This window comes from Symsagittifera roscoffensis, chromosome 1 (assembly GCF_963678635.1).
Source record: "Symsagittifera roscoffensis chromosome 1, txSymRosc1.1, whole genome shotgun sequence".
NCBI classification, from domain to species: Eukaryota; Metazoa; Xenacoelomorpha; order Acoela; family Convolutidae; genus Symsagittifera; species Symsagittifera roscoffensis.
The window spans coordinates 18,535,829-18,553,418 of NC_087062.1; the positions used below are offsets into that span (position 1 = coordinate 18,535,829).

General features: G+C 34.9%; 1 protein-coding gene and 4 pseudogenes across 1 annotated transcript in view; all 5 read left to right on the top strand.

The window, feature by feature from the left end:
* The window catches only part of LOC134839461 (uncharacterized), a 595,847-nt gene that overhangs the window by 157,206 nt on the left and 421,051 nt on the right, over positions 1-17,590 (top strand). The window lies entirely within an intron of this gene.
* On the top strand, positions 3,871-4,001 carry LOC134857352 (U1 spliceosomal RNA; annotated as a pseudogene).
* On the top strand, positions 5,640-5,770 carry LOC134857353 (U1 spliceosomal RNA; annotated as a pseudogene).
* LOC134857334 (U1 spliceosomal RNA) lies at positions 6,893-7,023 on the top strand (annotated as a pseudogene).
* On the top strand, positions 8,128-8,258 carry LOC134857346 (U1 spliceosomal RNA; annotated as a pseudogene).

Genomic DNA, 17,590 nt, shown 5'->3' on the forward strand with positions numbered 1-17,590 from the left:
ACTTTCATCAGTAAAATGTTTACTTTCGAAAAAACAGAAAAGTTCAATTGATAAAATATTTTGAACAAAACATTACACCAGTTAAAATTTCTATCAAATATTTAGATCAGGCGGATTTTGAAAGAAATAAATTATAAACATGAAAAAACTTCTTCAACAACGGGATCAACCGTACCATCCCTACCCTCCCTCCCAAAAAAAGGTGAGAAAACAATGATTTTTCATACCAAAAAGAAAAATCAGTATCATTTGTACCAAATTAGACAATCAATCGCCTTAGTACCAAAAAAATTTAGTCACACAGATAAGTTAGTCGAAAGGTAGTTTCTCCCAATTTGCCAGTTAATTGATCTTTTTGATAATTTCATTTTAAAGAAACCTTAGAGGCAAATCTAACACAAAAAAAAAGATAACCAAGATTTCCTGGGACTAGGACAGCAGGCAGACAAGACTTCAAGACAAAGGGACTTCAAGCTGAAATTTAAACTTTGCAAAAACTTCAAAACGCTAAACTTTCATCAGTAAAATGTTTACTTTCGAAAAAACAGAAAAGTTCAATTGATAAAATATTTTGAACAAAACATTACACCAGTTAAAATTTCTATCAAATATTTAGATCAGGCGGATTTTGAAAGAAATAAATTATAAACATGAAAAAACTTCTTCAACAACGGGATCAACCGTACCATCCCTACCCTCCCTCCCAAAAAAAGGTGAGAAAACAATGATTTTTCATACCAAAAAGAAAAATCAGTATCATTTGTACCAAATTAGACAATCAATCGCCTTAGTACCAAAAAAATTTAGTCACACAGATAAGTTAGTCGAAAGGTAGTTTCTCCCAATTTGCCAGTAAATTGATCTTTTTGATAATTTCATTTTAAAGAAACCTTAGAGGCAAATCTAACACAAAAAAAAAGATAACCAAGATTTCCTGGGACTAGGACAGCAGGCAGACAAGACTTCAAGACAAAGGGACTTCAAGCTGAAATTTAAAGTTTGCAAAAACTTCAAAACGCTAAACTTTCATCAGTAAAATGTTTACTTTCGAAAAAACAGAAAAGTTCAATTGATAAAATATTTTGAACAAAACATTACACCAGTTAAAATTTCTATCAAATATTTAGATCAGGCGGATTTTGAAAGAAATAAATTATACACATGAAAAAACTTCTTCAACAACGGGATCAACCGTACCATCCCTACCCTCCCTCCCAAAAAAAGGTGAGAAAACAATGATTTTTCATACCGAAAAGAAAAATCAGTATCATTTGTACCAAATTAGACAATCAATCGCCTTAGTACCAAAAAAATTTAGTCACACAGATAAGTTAGTCGAAAGGTAGTTTCTCCCAATTTGCCAGTTAATTGATCTTTTTGATAATTTCATTTTAAAGAAACCTTAGAGGCAAATCTAACACAAAAAAAAAGATAACCAAGATTTCCTGGGACTAGGACAGCAGGCAGACAAGACTTCAAGACAAAGGGACTTCAAGCTGAAATTTAAACTTTGCAAGAACTTCAAAACGCTTAACTTTCATCAGTAAAATGTTAACTTTCGAAAAAAAAGGAAGTTCAATTCATAATAAATTTTGAACATAACAATACACCAGTTAAAATTTCTATCAAATATCTAGATCAGGCGGATTTTGAAAGATATAAATTATGACGATGAAAAAAATTATTCAACAACGGGATCAACCGTACAATACCCCCCCCCCCCCTCCCCCGCCCAAAAAGAAAAAGAAGTGAGAAAACATTGATTTTTCATAACCTAACTTTGAGCATAGCCTAGACTCGTTCAAAATTAACGGTTTCACTAAAAAATGAATTAAATTACTCATTTCGGTAATTAACAGCTCATAAGTGAATTCAGCATTTTAAAAAAGTAAAAAAAAAAACATATTTATTTGCGCATTTGTATGAAATGCATATTTTATACAATTTATTTTTCAGAATTAATACATGATTGCGGGGGAGATTGTGCGTTGACGCAAAAGAGTTTCAATTTCAAGCCTGCTCGTCTATCAGGGCAAAGCCCTGAATGTTCCGACTGCACCTTATAATCCGTATCGGTTAGTTTTTGGGATAAGAAAACAAGGAAAAATCATGAAATTGGATTGCGTGCTAAAACGATAGAGTGGTCCCAAGAAAAAGCTACTATGCTAAAAAGGTCTCTCATGTATTTCGCGTATAATAATTGAACAAATTAGTAAATGTGAACTAAAATTACCGTAATGTATGTTTACGTTAAATATGTATATATATAACAGTTAAAAAGGGGGACCAATAATTTTCTTTACCAACAGTTATTCAATACCGATGACGTGGCAGTCGGTGGGCGTCCTCGTGTACCAAAAAGAAAAATCAGTCTCAATTGTACCAAATTGAACAATCAATCGCGTCAGTGCCAAAAAAATTATTTGGTACCCGTTCTGTAGACCTGGTTTAAAAGTATGGTCGCGAAAAACTACCATTGATCCTATACAAACTCAGGCAGATAAGTTAGTCGAAAAATAGTTTCTTCAAAATTGCCAGTTATTTGATCTTTTCGATAATTTCATTACAAAGAAAACCTTAGAGGCAAATCTAACACAAAAAACGATAACCAAGACTTCCTGGGACCAGGACAGCAAGACTTCAAGAAGAAGGGACTTCAAGCCAAAATTTAAGTCTACAAGAACTTCAAAACGCTAAACTTTCATCCGTAAAACGTTTACTTTTGAAAAAACAGGGAAGTTCAATTCATGAAAAAATTTTGAACATAACAATACACCAGTGAAAATTTCTATTAAAAACTTAGATCAGGCGGATTTTGAAAGAAACAAATTATGCACCTGAACAAAATTCTTCAACAACGGCACCAAACGTACAATCAACGACCCCCCACCCCTCCCCCAAAAAAAAAGGTTAAGAGTGAGAAAACATAAATTTTTCATAACCTAACTTTGAGCATAGCCTACACTCGTTCAAAATTGACGAATTTAATAAAAAATGAATTGAATGACTCATTTGGGTAATTAACAGCTCACAAATGCATTCAGCATTAAAAAAAGTTTAAAAAACCTTTTTATTGGCTCGTTTGTATGAATTGCAAATTTTATACAGATTTATTATTCAGAATTAAAACATAATTGCGGTGGAGAGTGTGCGTTGATCGCAAAAAAGTTTCAATTTCAGGCCTGCTCGTCTATCAGGGCAAAGCCCTCAATGTTCCGACTACACCTTATAATCAATATCGATTAGTTTTTGGGATAAGAAAAACAATGAAAAACTCAAGCATTGTAATCATGAATTTTGATTAGGTGCTAAAATGATAGAGTGGTCCCAAGAAAAAGCTACTATGATAAACAGGTCCCTCATGTATTTCGCGTGTAACAATTGAACAATTTAATAAAGGTGAAATAAAGTTACCTTAATGTATGTTTACGTTAAATGTGTTTATATAAAACAGTTAAAAAGTGGGACTAACAATTTTCTTTACCAACAGTTACCCAATACCGACGAAGTGGCAGTCGGTGGGCGTTCAAGTGTACCAAAAAGAAAAATCAGTCTCATTTTTACCAAATTGAACAATCAATCGCGTTAGTACCAAAAAAATATTTGGTACCCGTTCCGTGAACCTCGGTTAAAAGCATGGTCGTGAAAAACTACAAAATCAGACAGATAAGTTAGTCGACAGGTAGTTTCTCCCAATTTGCCAGTTAATTGATCTTTTTGATAATTCCATTTTAAAGAAAACCTTAGAGACAAATCTAACACAAAAAATGATAACCATGATTTCCTGAGAATAAGACAGCAGGCAGACAAGACTTCAAGACGAAGGGACTTTTAGCCGAAATTTAATCTTTACAAGAACTTCGAAACGCTTAAGTTTCATGGCGCCGACCGTCCTCTGATCAAGCAGAGAGATGGTCCAGGGCGAGGTCTTTGCATTGCACAGCGCGGAGGTTGACCCCTGCGATTTCTCCAAGTGAGAAACTCGGACGCACAATTTCAATTGATAAAAAATTTTGAGCAAAATAATATAATAGTTAAAACTTCTATCAAATATTTAGATCAGGCGGATTTTGAAGATATAAATTATGCACATGAAAAATCTTTTTTAACAACAGGATCATTTGCACAATCCCCCACCAAAAAGAATAAGAGTGAGAAAACATCGATTTTTCATTACCTAACTTTGAGCATAACCTAGACTCGTTCAAAACTAACGGTTTTACTAAAAACTAAATTAAATTACTCTTTTGGGTAACTAACAGCTCAAAAAGGCAATCAGTATTTTAAAAAATTTTTTTTAAAAAAACATATTTATTTGCGCGTTTGTATGAATTGCATATTCTATACAGATTTATTTTTCAGAATTAAAACATGATTGCGGGGGAGAGTGTGCATTGATCGCAACAGAGTTTCGATTTCAAGGCTGCTCGTCTATCAGGGCAAAGCCCTGAAGGTTCCGACAGCACATTATAATCCATATCGATTAGTTTTTGGGATAAGAAAACAATGAAAAACTCAAGCGTTATAATCATGAATTTCTGTTAGGTGCTGAAATGATAGAGTGGTCCCAAAAAAACGTACTATGATAAACAGGTCTCTCATGTATTTCGCGTGTAACAATTGAACAATTCAATAAATGTGAAATAAAGTTACCTTAATGTATGTTTACGTTAAATATGTTTAAATAAAACAGTTAAAAAGTGGGACTAACAATTTTCCTGAAGGTTCCGACTGCACATTATAATCCATATCAATTAGTTTTTGGGATAAGAAAACAATGAAAGACTCAAGCGTTACATTCATGAAACAAAGTAAAAAAAAACATATTTATTTGCGCATTTCTATGAAATGCATATTTTATACAATTTATTTTTCAGAATTAATACATGATTGCGGGGGAGAGTGTGCATTGATCGCAACAGAGTTTCGATTTCAAGCCTGCTCGTCTATCAGGGCAAAGCCCTGAAGGTTCCGACTGCACATTATAATCCATATCGATTAGTTTTTGGGATAAGAAAACAATGAAAAACTCAAGCGTTATAATCATGAATTTCTGTTAGGTGCTGAAATGATAGAGTGGTCCCAAAAAAACGTACTATGATAAACAGGTCCCTCATGTATTTCGCGTGTAACAATTGAACAATTCAATAAATGTGAAATAAAGTTACCTTAATGTATGTTTACGTTAAATATGTTTATATAAAACAGTTAAAAAGTGGGACTAACAATTTTCTTTACCAACAGTTACTCAAAACCGACGAAGTGGCAGTCGGTGGACGTTCACGTGTACCAAAAAGAAAAATCAGTCTCAATTGTACCAAATTGAACAATCAATGGCGTCAGTGCCAAAAAAATTAGTTGGTACCCGTTCTGTGAACCTCGGTTAAAAGCATGGTCGCGACAAACGACCATTGATCCTATACAAAATCAGACAGATAAGTTGGTCGATAGGTAGTTTCTCCCAATTTGGCAGTTAATTGATCTTTTTGATAATTTCATTTTGAAGAAAACCTTAGAGACAAACCAAACACAAAAAAAGATAACCATGATTAACTGAGAATAGGACAGCAGGCCGACAAGACTTCAAGACGAATTGACTTTTAGCCGAAATTTAAACTTTACAAGAACTTCGAAACGCTAAACTTTCATGGCGCCGACCGTCCTCTGATCTAGCAGAGAGGTGGTCCAGGGCGAGGCCTTTGCATTGCACAGCACGGAGGTTGACCCCTGCGAGTTCTCCAAGTGAGAAACTCGGACGCACAATTTCAATTGATAAAAAATTTTGAGCCAAACAATATATTAGTTAAAATTTCTATCAAATACTTAGATCCGGCGGATTTTGAAAAATATAAATTATGCACATGAAATTTTTTTTTAAGAACGGGATCAATAGCACAATCCCCCACCAAAAAAAAATAAGAGTGAGAAAACATTGATTTTTCATAACCTAATTTTGAGCATAACCTAGACTCGTTCAAAACTAACGGTTTTACTAAAAACTAAATTAAATTACTCTTTTGGGTAACTAACAGCTCAAATATGCAATCAATATTTAAAAAAAAATTTTAAAAAAAAACATATTTATTTGCGCGTTTATATGAATTGCATATTTTATAAAGATTTATTTTTCAGAATTAAAACATGATTTGGGGGAGAAAGTGCGTTGATCGCAACATAGTTTCAATTTCAAGCCTGCTCGTCTATCAGGGCAAAGCCCTGAAGGTTCCGACTGCAGATGATAATCCATATCGATTAATTTTTGGGATAAGAAAACAATGAAAAACTCAAGCGTTACAATCATGAATTTGGGTTAGGTGCTAAAATGATAGAGTGGTCCCAAGAAAAAGCTACTATGATAAACAGGTCCCTCATGTATTTCGCGTGTAACAATTGAACAATTCAATAAATGTGAAATAAAGTTACCTTAATGTATGTTTACGTTAAATATGTTTAAATAAAACAGTTAAAAAGTGGGACTAACAATTTTCTTTACCAACAGTTACTCAATACCGACGAAGTGGCAGTCGGTTGGCGTCCACGTGTACCAAAAGAAAAATCAGTCTCATTTGTACCAAATTGAACAATCAATCGCGTTAGTACCAAAAAAATTATTTGGTACCCGTTCTGTGAACCTCGGTTTAAAGCATGGTCGCGAAAAACTACAATTGATCCTATACAAAATCAAACAGATAAAGTAGTCGAAAGGTAGTTTCTCCAAACTTGCCAGTTATTTGATCTTTTTGATAATTTCATTTTAAAGAAAACTTTAAAGCAAATCTAACACAAAAAATGATAACCAAGATTTCCTGGGAATAAGACAGCAGGCAGACAAGACTTCAAGACCAAGGGACTTTTAGCCGAAATTTAAACTTTACAAGAACTTCGAAACGCTAAACTTTCATGGCGCCGACCGTCCTCTGATCAAGCAGAGAGGTGGTCCAGGGCGAGGCTTTTGCATTGCACAGCGCGGAGGTTGACCCCTGCGATTTCTCCAAGTGAGAAACTCGGACGCACAATTTCAATTGATAAAAAACTTTGAGCAAAACAAAAAAATAGTTAAAATTTCTATCGAATACTTAGATCAGGCGGATTTTGAAAGCTATAAAAAAAATTTCAACAACGGGATCAATTGCACAATCCCCCACCAAAAAGAATAAGAGTGAGAAAACATTGATTTTCATTACCTAACTTTAAGCATAACCTACACTCGTTCAAAACTAACGGTTTTACTGAAAACTGAATTAAATTACTCTTTTGGGTAACTAACAGCTCAAAAATGCAATCAGTATTTAAAAAATTTTCAAAAAAAATCATATTTATTTGCGCGTTTGTATGAATTGCAAATTTTATACAGATTTATTTTTCAGAATTAAAACATGATTGCGGGGGAGAGTGTGCATTGATCGCAACAGAGTTTCGATTTCAAGCCTGCTCGTCTATCAGGGCAAAGCCCTGAAGGTTCCGACTGCACATTATAATCCATATCGATTAGTTTTTGGGATAAGAAAACAATGAAAAACTCAAGCGTTATAATCATGAATTTCTGTTAGGTGCTGAAATGATAGAGTGGTCCCAAAAAACGTACTATGATAAACAGGTCCCTCATGTATTTCGCGTGTAACAATTGAACAATTAAATAAATGTGAAATAAAGTTACCTTAATGTATGTTTACGTTAAATATGTTTATATAAAACAGTTAAAAAGTGGGACTAACTATTTTCTTTACCAACAGTAACTCAATACCGACGAAGTGGCAGTCGGTGAGCGTTCAAGTGTACAAAAAAGAAAAATCAGTCTCAATTGTACCAAATTGAACAATCAATCGCGTTAATACCAAAAAAATTGTTTGATACTCGTTCTGTAAACCTCGTTTAAAACTGTGGTCGCGAAAAACTACCATTGATCCTATACAAAATCAGACAGATAAAGTAGTCGAAAGGTAATTTCTCCAAACTTGCCAGTTATTTGATCTTTTTGATAATTTCATTTTAAAGAAAACCTTAGAGGCAAATCTAACACAAAAATAATAACCAAGATTTCCTGGGAATAAGACAGCAGGCAGACAAGACTTCAAGACGAAGGGACTTTTAGCCGAAATTTAAACTTTATAAGAACTTCGAAACGCTAAACTTTCATGGCGCCGACCGTCCTCTGATCAAGCAGAGAGGTGGTCCAGGGCGAGGCCTTTGCATTGCACAGCGCGGAGGTTGACCCCTGCGATTTCTCCAAGTGAGAAACTCGGACGCACAATTTCAATTGATAAAAAATTTTGAGCAAAACATTATACTAGTTAAAATTTCTATCAAATAATTAGATCAGGCGGATTTTGAAAGATATAAATTATGCACATGAAAAAATTTTTTTAACAACAGGATCAATGCACAATCCCCCACCAAAAAGAATGAGAGTGAGAAAACATTGATTTTTCATAACCTAACTTTGAGCATAACCTAGACTCGTTCAAAACTAACGGTTTTACTAAAAACTAAAATAAATTACTCTTTTGGGTAACTAACCGCTCAAAAATGCAATCAGTATTTAAAAAAAAAACACATTTATTTGCGCGTTTGTATGAATTGTATATTCTATACAGATTTGTTTTTCAGAATTAAAACATGATTGCGGGGGAGAGTGTGCATTGATCGCAACAGAGTTTCGATTTCAAGCCTGCTCGTCTATCAGGGCAAAGCCCTGAAGGTTCCGACTGCACATTATAATCCATATCGATTAGTTTTTGGGATAAGAAAACAATGAAAGACTCAAGCGTTACATTCATGAATTTGGGTTAGGTGCTAAAATGATAGAGTGGTCCCAAGAAAAAGCTACTATGATAAACAGATCCCTCATGTTATTCGCTTGTAACAATTGAATAATTTAATAAATGTGAAATAAAGTTACCTTAATGTATGTTTACGTTAAATATGTTTATATAAAACAGTTAAAAAGTGGGACTAACAATTTTCTTTACCAACAGTTACTCAAAACCGACGAAGTGGCAGTCGGTGGACGTTCACGTGTACCAAAAAGAAAAATCAGTCTCAATTGTACCAAATTGAACAATCAATCGCGTCAGTGCCAAAAAAATTATTTGGTACCCGTTATGTGAACCTCGGTTAAAAGCATGGTCGCAACAAACTACCGTTGATCCTATGCAAAATCAGACAGATAAGTTAGTCGATAGGTAGTTTCTCCCAATTTGGCAGTTAATTGATCTTTTTGATAATTTCATTTTAGAGAAAACCTTAGAGACAAATTTAACACAAAAAATGATAACCAAGATTTCCTGAGAATAGGACAGCAGGCCGACAAGACTTCCGGGCGAAGGGACTTCAAGGCGAAGGGACTTCAAGGCGAAGGGACTTCAAGCCGAAGTTTAAACTTTACAAGAACCTCAAAACGCTAAACTTTCATCAAGGAAATGTTTGCTATCAAAAATTTTGCAAGTTCAATTAAAAATAAGTTTCCAACATAGCAATGCCCTCAATTAAGAGTTCCTTCAGATAGTTAGGTTAGGCGGATTTTGAAATGCACCAATTGATCACATGAAAAAATCCTTCAACAATAGAATCAACCGTACAATCCCTCCCATATCGCTTTAGGGGTAGCAAGTACGGATTTTTCATAGGCTATTGGTTATTATCGCCTAGAATCGTTCAAAATTAACCGTTTCACTAAGTATGAATAAAACATTAGTTTGGCCAGTTGACAGCATACAAATGCAATCCCACAGACAAAATGTTGAGCTATTTTTTAGCTAAGCGTTTGTATAAAATGCATATTTTATACAAAAATTTTTATCAGAATTAACACATGATTGCCAAGGGCATTCTACGATAGGCCACTCAGGCGGCGGGGGGAGAATGTACGGTTAGTCACAACAATATTTTATTGTTGTGCGGAATAATTCTTCACGCACTAGCAAGGGTGCATCCAACAGTGCCGAAGCACAACGGTGTCGAAACGGAAATTATGTTTAGCAGTGCCGAAATTGAAGATATTTGAACATTTTGAACTCTGTTTGTGAATTCTTGGCATTTTTGCGGGAATACTATTGTGTTTTGGACGGAAACCGAGAAGAAAAAATGACAATTAATTGTTTGTTCTGAAAGATGAGGCCGCGCGGGGAATATTTTTCGTTTTTTAATTTGTCTTCGATTGTGTTTTTCAATTTATGTCCATTTGAATTGAATTGCTTGTCAGTGATTTGGGATGAGTTAAAACAGTATACAAAACTAATTTTCCGCATTGTTGAACAACACTTCATTTTTCGGCTCTTGTACTTCGGCACTACTGTACTGCCCCATAAATAGTTCGCGTTACGCCATCAGCATTATGAACAAAACCTTCAAATCGCATATAAATTAGCCCAGAACATGACCAAATTGGCAACTATCAAACTCCCAGAACTTTGCAAAAAAGATCAATGGGATAATATCTTTTCAAATTCGGTTTCAGAGAGTTGTTTCAGAAAATATTCTTTTGATCACCGAAAAATGACTGATTAAACAAATCAAATCAAGCATAAATATTCCTTTTTCTTCGAAAGTCGGATTAATTAGAGCCCTAGAAATTATGGAGAAGCTAATAACTTCTACATAAAGCTAATAAAATTGAAAACTTCTTATAAACCGTTTTCAAATTAATCATATTTCATGACTTTTAACAAAATGATTGGCTTGAAATCCCTATTTTTACGGTTCGGCTCGAAGTCGTATAGTATACTTCAAGTGGCGGGCCACAGTTTTAAACTAACTTTTAAATAGGGGTACCGGACATCAAGCCGACGGGACTTCAAGCCGAATCGCATAATTAGGAACTTCAAGCCGTACATTTTGTCAAAAAACTTATGAAATATGATTAATTTGAGAACTGTTTTGAAGAATTTCTCAAATTCATGAGCTTTCTTAACAAGTTATTGACTTTTTTTCATAATTTTTGAGTCTCTAATTGATGCTTAGGAACATGAAAAATTAAAACATTGTTGAAGGTTTTTCAGGTGTATAATTTATATATTTCAAAATCCTAAACTTGCCTAAACTTTTGAAAATAAAAATTTTAATAATGAAAATTTAGCGTTATGATGTGCTTGTAATGTTGCAAATTCGGCTTGAAGTCCCTTCGGCTGGAAGTCCCATCGGCTTTTCGTCCTAGACCCTTGAATGGGATATTAATTTTTAAGAGCTAATCGTTGAATTAAGTATATGAATTGTCAATATTGGGGAGGGTTCTCATGCTTGAAGGACCGAATGCTTGAAAAGGTTTCTACCAATCAAAATCGCTAAGCGTTCCTATTGGCTAGATGCCTTTCTCACAAAATCAAAGTCGATATTAACAGAAAATGTTTTAAATTAGTGGAAAATAATCAAAAATAATACAAATTGCGGGTTACAACCGCAATATTATTCAGATACACATCAAGATTTATGAGTTCAAGTTTATGAGAAAATTTTTAGTTTTGAAAACTCATCTTCTTATTATCTAATCGGCCAGTATTAACACTAATGGCCTGAATTTATTTTCTGGTTTTGAGATTTTCACAATTTATTTTGAGATTTTGAATACTCAATTTTGATTGACTGAAAGTAAGCTAAAATAAATTTCAAGCATTCGGTCCTTCAAGCATGAGGGACGCCACCGTCAATATTATACCAGAAAAACGAACATTTTATGCATAATTTGAGTAATTTAATAAAATTTAACGGTTGCCAGACATCAAGCCGACGGGACTTCAAGCCAATTATTTTCTTTAAAATTGTTAAATATGATTAATTTTAAAAACTTTATTGAAGAATTTCTGAATTTCATGAAATTTCGTTTCTAGTTTTGGCGTTTTCATAAAATTTAAGCCTCCGAATGATGTTTAGGAAGGTTGAAAAATAAAACACGGTTGGAGGCGTTTTTCTTTTTTATAAATGATGCATTTCAAAAACCGGTTGATGTTATAAACAATTGCCAATCCCAAGTGGTGCATTGCATGAATAACGCTTTTTATGGACTAAACTTGCCTAAATTTTTGAGAAGCAACGTTTTACAGATGAAAAAATCGTGTTTTGAGGTGCTTGTAAATTTCAAGTTTTGGCCTGAAATCCCTTCGGCTTGAAGTCATGTCGGCCTGTTGTCCAAGACCCGATTTAACAAGTATATTTCAAGTGGGTAAACACGAAAGGAAAACTGGGTGCCAGACATCAAGCCGACGGGTCTTCGAGCCGAACCGTAATATAACATCTTTTTGGTCATTTCGGACCAGAGTCTTAAATGCATTAAATTTTAAATGAAATGTCACACTATGTTGATTGCTTTGATTGGCTAATTAACCAATGAGATTGAATCACGGAGGCGGATCAATCATCAGAATGGTCCAAGTGCAGAATAGATCCAAGTGCATAAAAACCAAAAAATGTCAACTTTTATTGGTCTATGAGGGCTAACTGATAAAAGCAGTTATTAGAATCGTCAATAATAATACAAAAATGAATAAATTATGCATTAATTGAATAGTTTAATTTAAAAAAAACCTTGCTAAATTACTCAAATTATGCATACAATATTCATTTCATTGGTATTATTTTCAAATCGGATCTACTTAACACTTATCCCCCTACTTAAGAAAGGGGGCAATTGTTAATTAGATTAAAATAACGCAATTTCGACCAATCAGATTCCAGCAAAATTAGAAGTCTCAATACAAAGCTCTAGCGCTAATTTACTGCTTTTAATAATAGGGTTGGCAATTCTTAAGTAGGTACCAAAAGGAGGGCAATTGATAAGTAGATCAGTCAATTCTTATACTAAATTTACCGATTGGCTGTTAAAAATTATTATTTTTCTGTTTTTCTGCTCTTGGACCCCATTGTGCTCTCAGACCATTCTGATTATTGACTGGCCACCATGGATCACATTGACTTATGATCAAGATTTAGAAATAAGTAACGTGGGTTGTTTAGTGCATAACACCCAGCCAAGGAATTATTAACTTAATTTTCTGTTAAAAGCAGCAGAAAACTAAAAAGCATAATTGTGACCGCCGCAGTCGCGCCAACGTGTTGAGAGCTTGCCAACAGATTATTGAGAGCTGTTGAGAGCTTGCCAACAGCATACGAAAAATAGAGCCGGTTATCGCCGAAGCGCGCCAACCGTCGACCTTAAAACAAGAGCTTAGAATATTCGGCTTTGTCATACTTTGACTAAGATTACTGTTTTCGGTAAATTCGGCTAATATTTTTTCTGCTGGAACAGTTGGTTGAAATGCCTGACCATGTTGCTTGAATTTGATTGGCTAAAATTATCCAATCAAATTCTGCCTCATAAATTTTAGCCAGAGATACAAAGATTTTGATTTTGGGCCGTTTTGTGCATAAGACCCCATTGGTTCACAATTCGTCCAATCAGAATCAGAGTTGAACACGTTGGCGCGGCGGCGGCGGTCACTATTCTGCAGCTCGAGTTTATGCTGCTTGAACAGTAAACGATGAATCCATAAATTCATTGGGTGCCGGACATCAAGCCGACGGGACTTAAAGCCGAATCGTAAAAGTAGGGACTTCAAGCCGAATATTAGGGACTTCAAGGGGGGCGTTCAACAGTGCCGAAAAAGGCGGGAAAATTTCAGAATAATTTACACGCATTTTCTAAAGAGCGGGAAATTACTGACGCTAATTTTCTTAGAAAATCACTTCAATTTCGGCGCCAAATTGTCTGCAACAGCAAATTAAACAATTATTTTGGGGCCAAAACGTCTAAATTGCAAATTTTCTCCCCAAAATCTTTAAGTGCCACTTAAGATTATAAACGATCGCTGTTTAATTTTTGATTGCCGCACTTAATATGTTGAAATTTGTTCAAGTTTTCGGCACTGTTGAACAAAATTTTCATTTTCGGCACTGTTGAACAAAGTTTTCATTTTCGGCACTGTTGTACTTCGGCACTGTTGTACTGCCCCACTTCAAGCATTTATTTGAAAACTTTTTTGAAGAATTTCTGAATTTCATGTTCTTTCTTCACTAGTTAATGGCGTTTTCATAAAATTTAGGCCTCCAAATGATGTTTCGGAAAGTTGAAAAGTAAAACATGGTTGAAGGCATTATTCATGTTTATAATTTATGCATTTCAAAAACCAGCTGATGTTATTAACGGATGACAATAAGAAGTGGTGCATTGCCATGAGCAACGCTTATTATGGACTAAACATGTCTAAATTTTTGAAAAGCATTGGTTTACAGATGATTGAATAGTGTTTTGAGATGCTGGTAAAGTTTTAATTTCGGCTTGAAGTCCCTTCGTCTTGTCCTAGACCCAAATTCGTTGCCTCAAATTTCAACCAATCAGAATTCAAGAAGATAAACGTTGGGACTTATGCGACTGATTTTTTATTTTGGGAGCTATGAATATGGGCACCTATGGGAATTCACCCCTTGGTGCAAATGGGACTTCACCTTCGGAAACCTTCAGCGCTTTGCGCGCAGTCTTGTGAGAGAATTTAGCAGTTTTTTTGTGTACCGATGTTGATAGTCAGCAGAAGTTTTAAAACTGGTGTGAACTATAAGCTCCGCCTCCTTCGCGTTACTTCTTTTAGAAGGCGCGAAAATTCTTCACTTTAGATTTTCGGTCGCGAACTTACCGGCGCGATCGACTAAGTCGAATAATTAGTCGCGGACCTCGACAAGGGTTAACACCACAAGGGGGCCTTCAGAATCGATTTACTTACACTTTTCATGGGAAAAACTTGGGCGAAATTTGGGTATTAAATGAGCATTAATCGGATTTTGTTTTACTTACGTTCGTTGTTGCTAAGCAATTATGAACACACTCTGAGGATAACGAAATAAAAAGAGGAAGTTATTTAACTGAGCTTTTGAGACCTGCAAAAAAACACGGTCGCATTTAAATGTGCTGTGCCATTTGAACACGTTTTGAGCATAGTATTGTGTGTATCACTTCAACTGTAACTGAAACTGAATCATGAACAATGAACACGTCAAAACGTCTTTCTTATATTGCGTTTTTTTACTTCTTGAATGCATTTCTCAGAAATGGTTAGTTCTCCTCTGAGGCCGCTCTATACATGTATCAAAAATTATTCTTGACGGGTATAACTGTAGCGAGGCAAATAAGGCGACAGGATAATTAAGGCGACAAGACATTTAGACGACAAAAAGGGGCAGTACAACAGTGCCGAAGTACAACAGTGCCGAAAATGAAAACTTTGTTCAACAGTGCTGAAAATGAAAACTTTGTTCAACAGTGCTGAAAAATTGAACAAATTTCGGCTCTTTTTCCTCCCCCCCCCCCCCCCCTCCCACACGAGCTTCATTTTTTTAGAGTAACAAGTGGTTTTACGAGGTTGAGTATGAAGACCAAATATGTTTGTCGTGGCCTTATTAGTCCGTATGTAAACTTTCATAACAATCCGACAAAGTGGTCGGCTCTTTTCCAGTTTCCCCCCTTTCAAATTCAATTTTGAAAAGTCTATTTAACGTTGTTATTCAATGAAATATGGCGTGGTGAACAAATCGACAATTCTGAACAGATTCGTTCTTCATACTTTACAGCGTAACATCACGCATTTAGCCGTAATAACACGTAAAACAAATATAAAACTCGGTATTTTCAAAGGGGGGAACTGGAAAAGAGCCAAGTGGTCAACAAATTTATATGTAAAAATTTGCAGGTGGGGGGGGGGGGGAAGGAAAAAGAGCCCAAATTTCAACATATTAAGTGCGGCAATCAAAAATTAAACAGCGATCATTTACAATGTTGAATAAAACTTTAAGATTTTGAGCGAGAAAATGCAGCTTACACGGTTTAGCGCCAAAATAATTGTTTACTTTGCAGTTGCAGACATTATTGGCGCAAAAATTGGAGTGATTTTCTTTGATAATTAGCGCCAGTAATTTCCCGCTCTTCAGAAAATGCGTGTAAATTATTCTGAAATTTTCCCGCCTTTTTCGGCACTGTTGTACTTCGGCACTGTTGAACGCCCCCATATATAATATCGAGGATGAACCAAATTACGCCAAATTATTGAATACCGATGAAAAGTGAAACAAGATTGAATGCGCAAAAGTTATGTCAGCCAATCAGAATTCAGTATTCAAAAAATCTAAAGCAATTAGTGGCAAATTCAGTAGGTTTTGAACATTTTACGAGCATTCTTAGTTGAGATTTACGCACATTCGGTCCTTCACGCATGAGAATAGCTCCCATTTTCAGCATCAAATTATAAAACGAGCAGTTTAGCTAGACCCCTGTCAGGTTTAAAGAGTTGCGTGAGAATCGGGCGGGGCACTCAAAGATCCCGGGATTGATCCTCCAGGAGATTTTGTTTTTTCAAAATTAACCTGAAAAAAAATGCCCCGAGTATATATATTCCTCACTTTTTTTCGAAAGTCGGAACAATAACCGACTGACAAAATTATTGAATTAGATTTGCAATTTGCAAAAAGTGAAACAAAATGGGGTGAGAAAGATTGATATCGGCCCAAAATGCATTTAAAACGACCAAAAACTTTTACTAATTAGTCTTAATATAGAAAATTGTTAAAAAATTGATTCGCCACTTCTTTTTTCAATAGCCGATGATCGATTAATCAACTGGTTTAACTGAAGAAAATTTTTTTTTTAAATGAAGTTCCATTGTTTTGGTTCAAAAAAGAATCATCTGAGCAAAAACGTTCCAATTTGGTAGTGTGCAGAGCGCATTCGACAAAAATAACATCTCTAACAATAGTTTAATTCATGACTTCTAAAAGCAAAAAAAAATCATTTTTCAGGTGATCGAGAATTCATTGGTTATCAGACTTTCTGTCAACGATCAAACCCATGGCAAAGATCTGACAAGAGGTTCTTTAGAGCTGATTGCTACCTTGCGAAATCTTGATTCTGGTTTGAATCTCAAACTACATGAAACCAGAGCAGTTTTGAAACAACTGGCTAAATATGACAATCTTCATCGACCCGATCAAGGTCAAAAGGACACGTCAGGTCCACTGGTTAAACTGGACGACGTAGAACAAGCAATAAAATGTGCTAAAGAGGTTTACGAGCTGGCTCGTCAAAAGAGCATGGCCATCGAGCGATGAAGTATTTAAAACATTAAAAAACGGATTATTACTTTATATGAAATATTAAAACATAACTGATGAATTACGTTGAGTTTTTGGACAAACGAGACGAAGTAAAAACCAGCCAAAAATTAGCAGAGTAAAATTTAATCAAACAGATATAATGTTTGGTTTAAGTAAGGTGATTTCCCTCTTTGCTACATAGCTACTATTAGGCAACTTTTCTTTGTTTTTGGCTGTTTCATATGTTCGCTAGTTTAAAATTTGGCCGATGTTATGCCACCATTTTTATAGTTTTTGTTGAATTTTTTGTTGTGACTTTTCTGTAGTACAGAAGTAAGTTAACCACGCCTTGTGTTTCGACCACAAAATGGAAAGAACTCTGTATGTATCCGGTTGATTTTAAGAGGCGTTGAACGTTCTTCGTTGTTTTAAGCAAGTCATAAAATTTGTTCAGGCTCAAGTTTACTTTTTACTGGTTTGACTTTTGATTTCTTTTTAAGTTCAGTTTATTTCCTTTGTTAAAAAA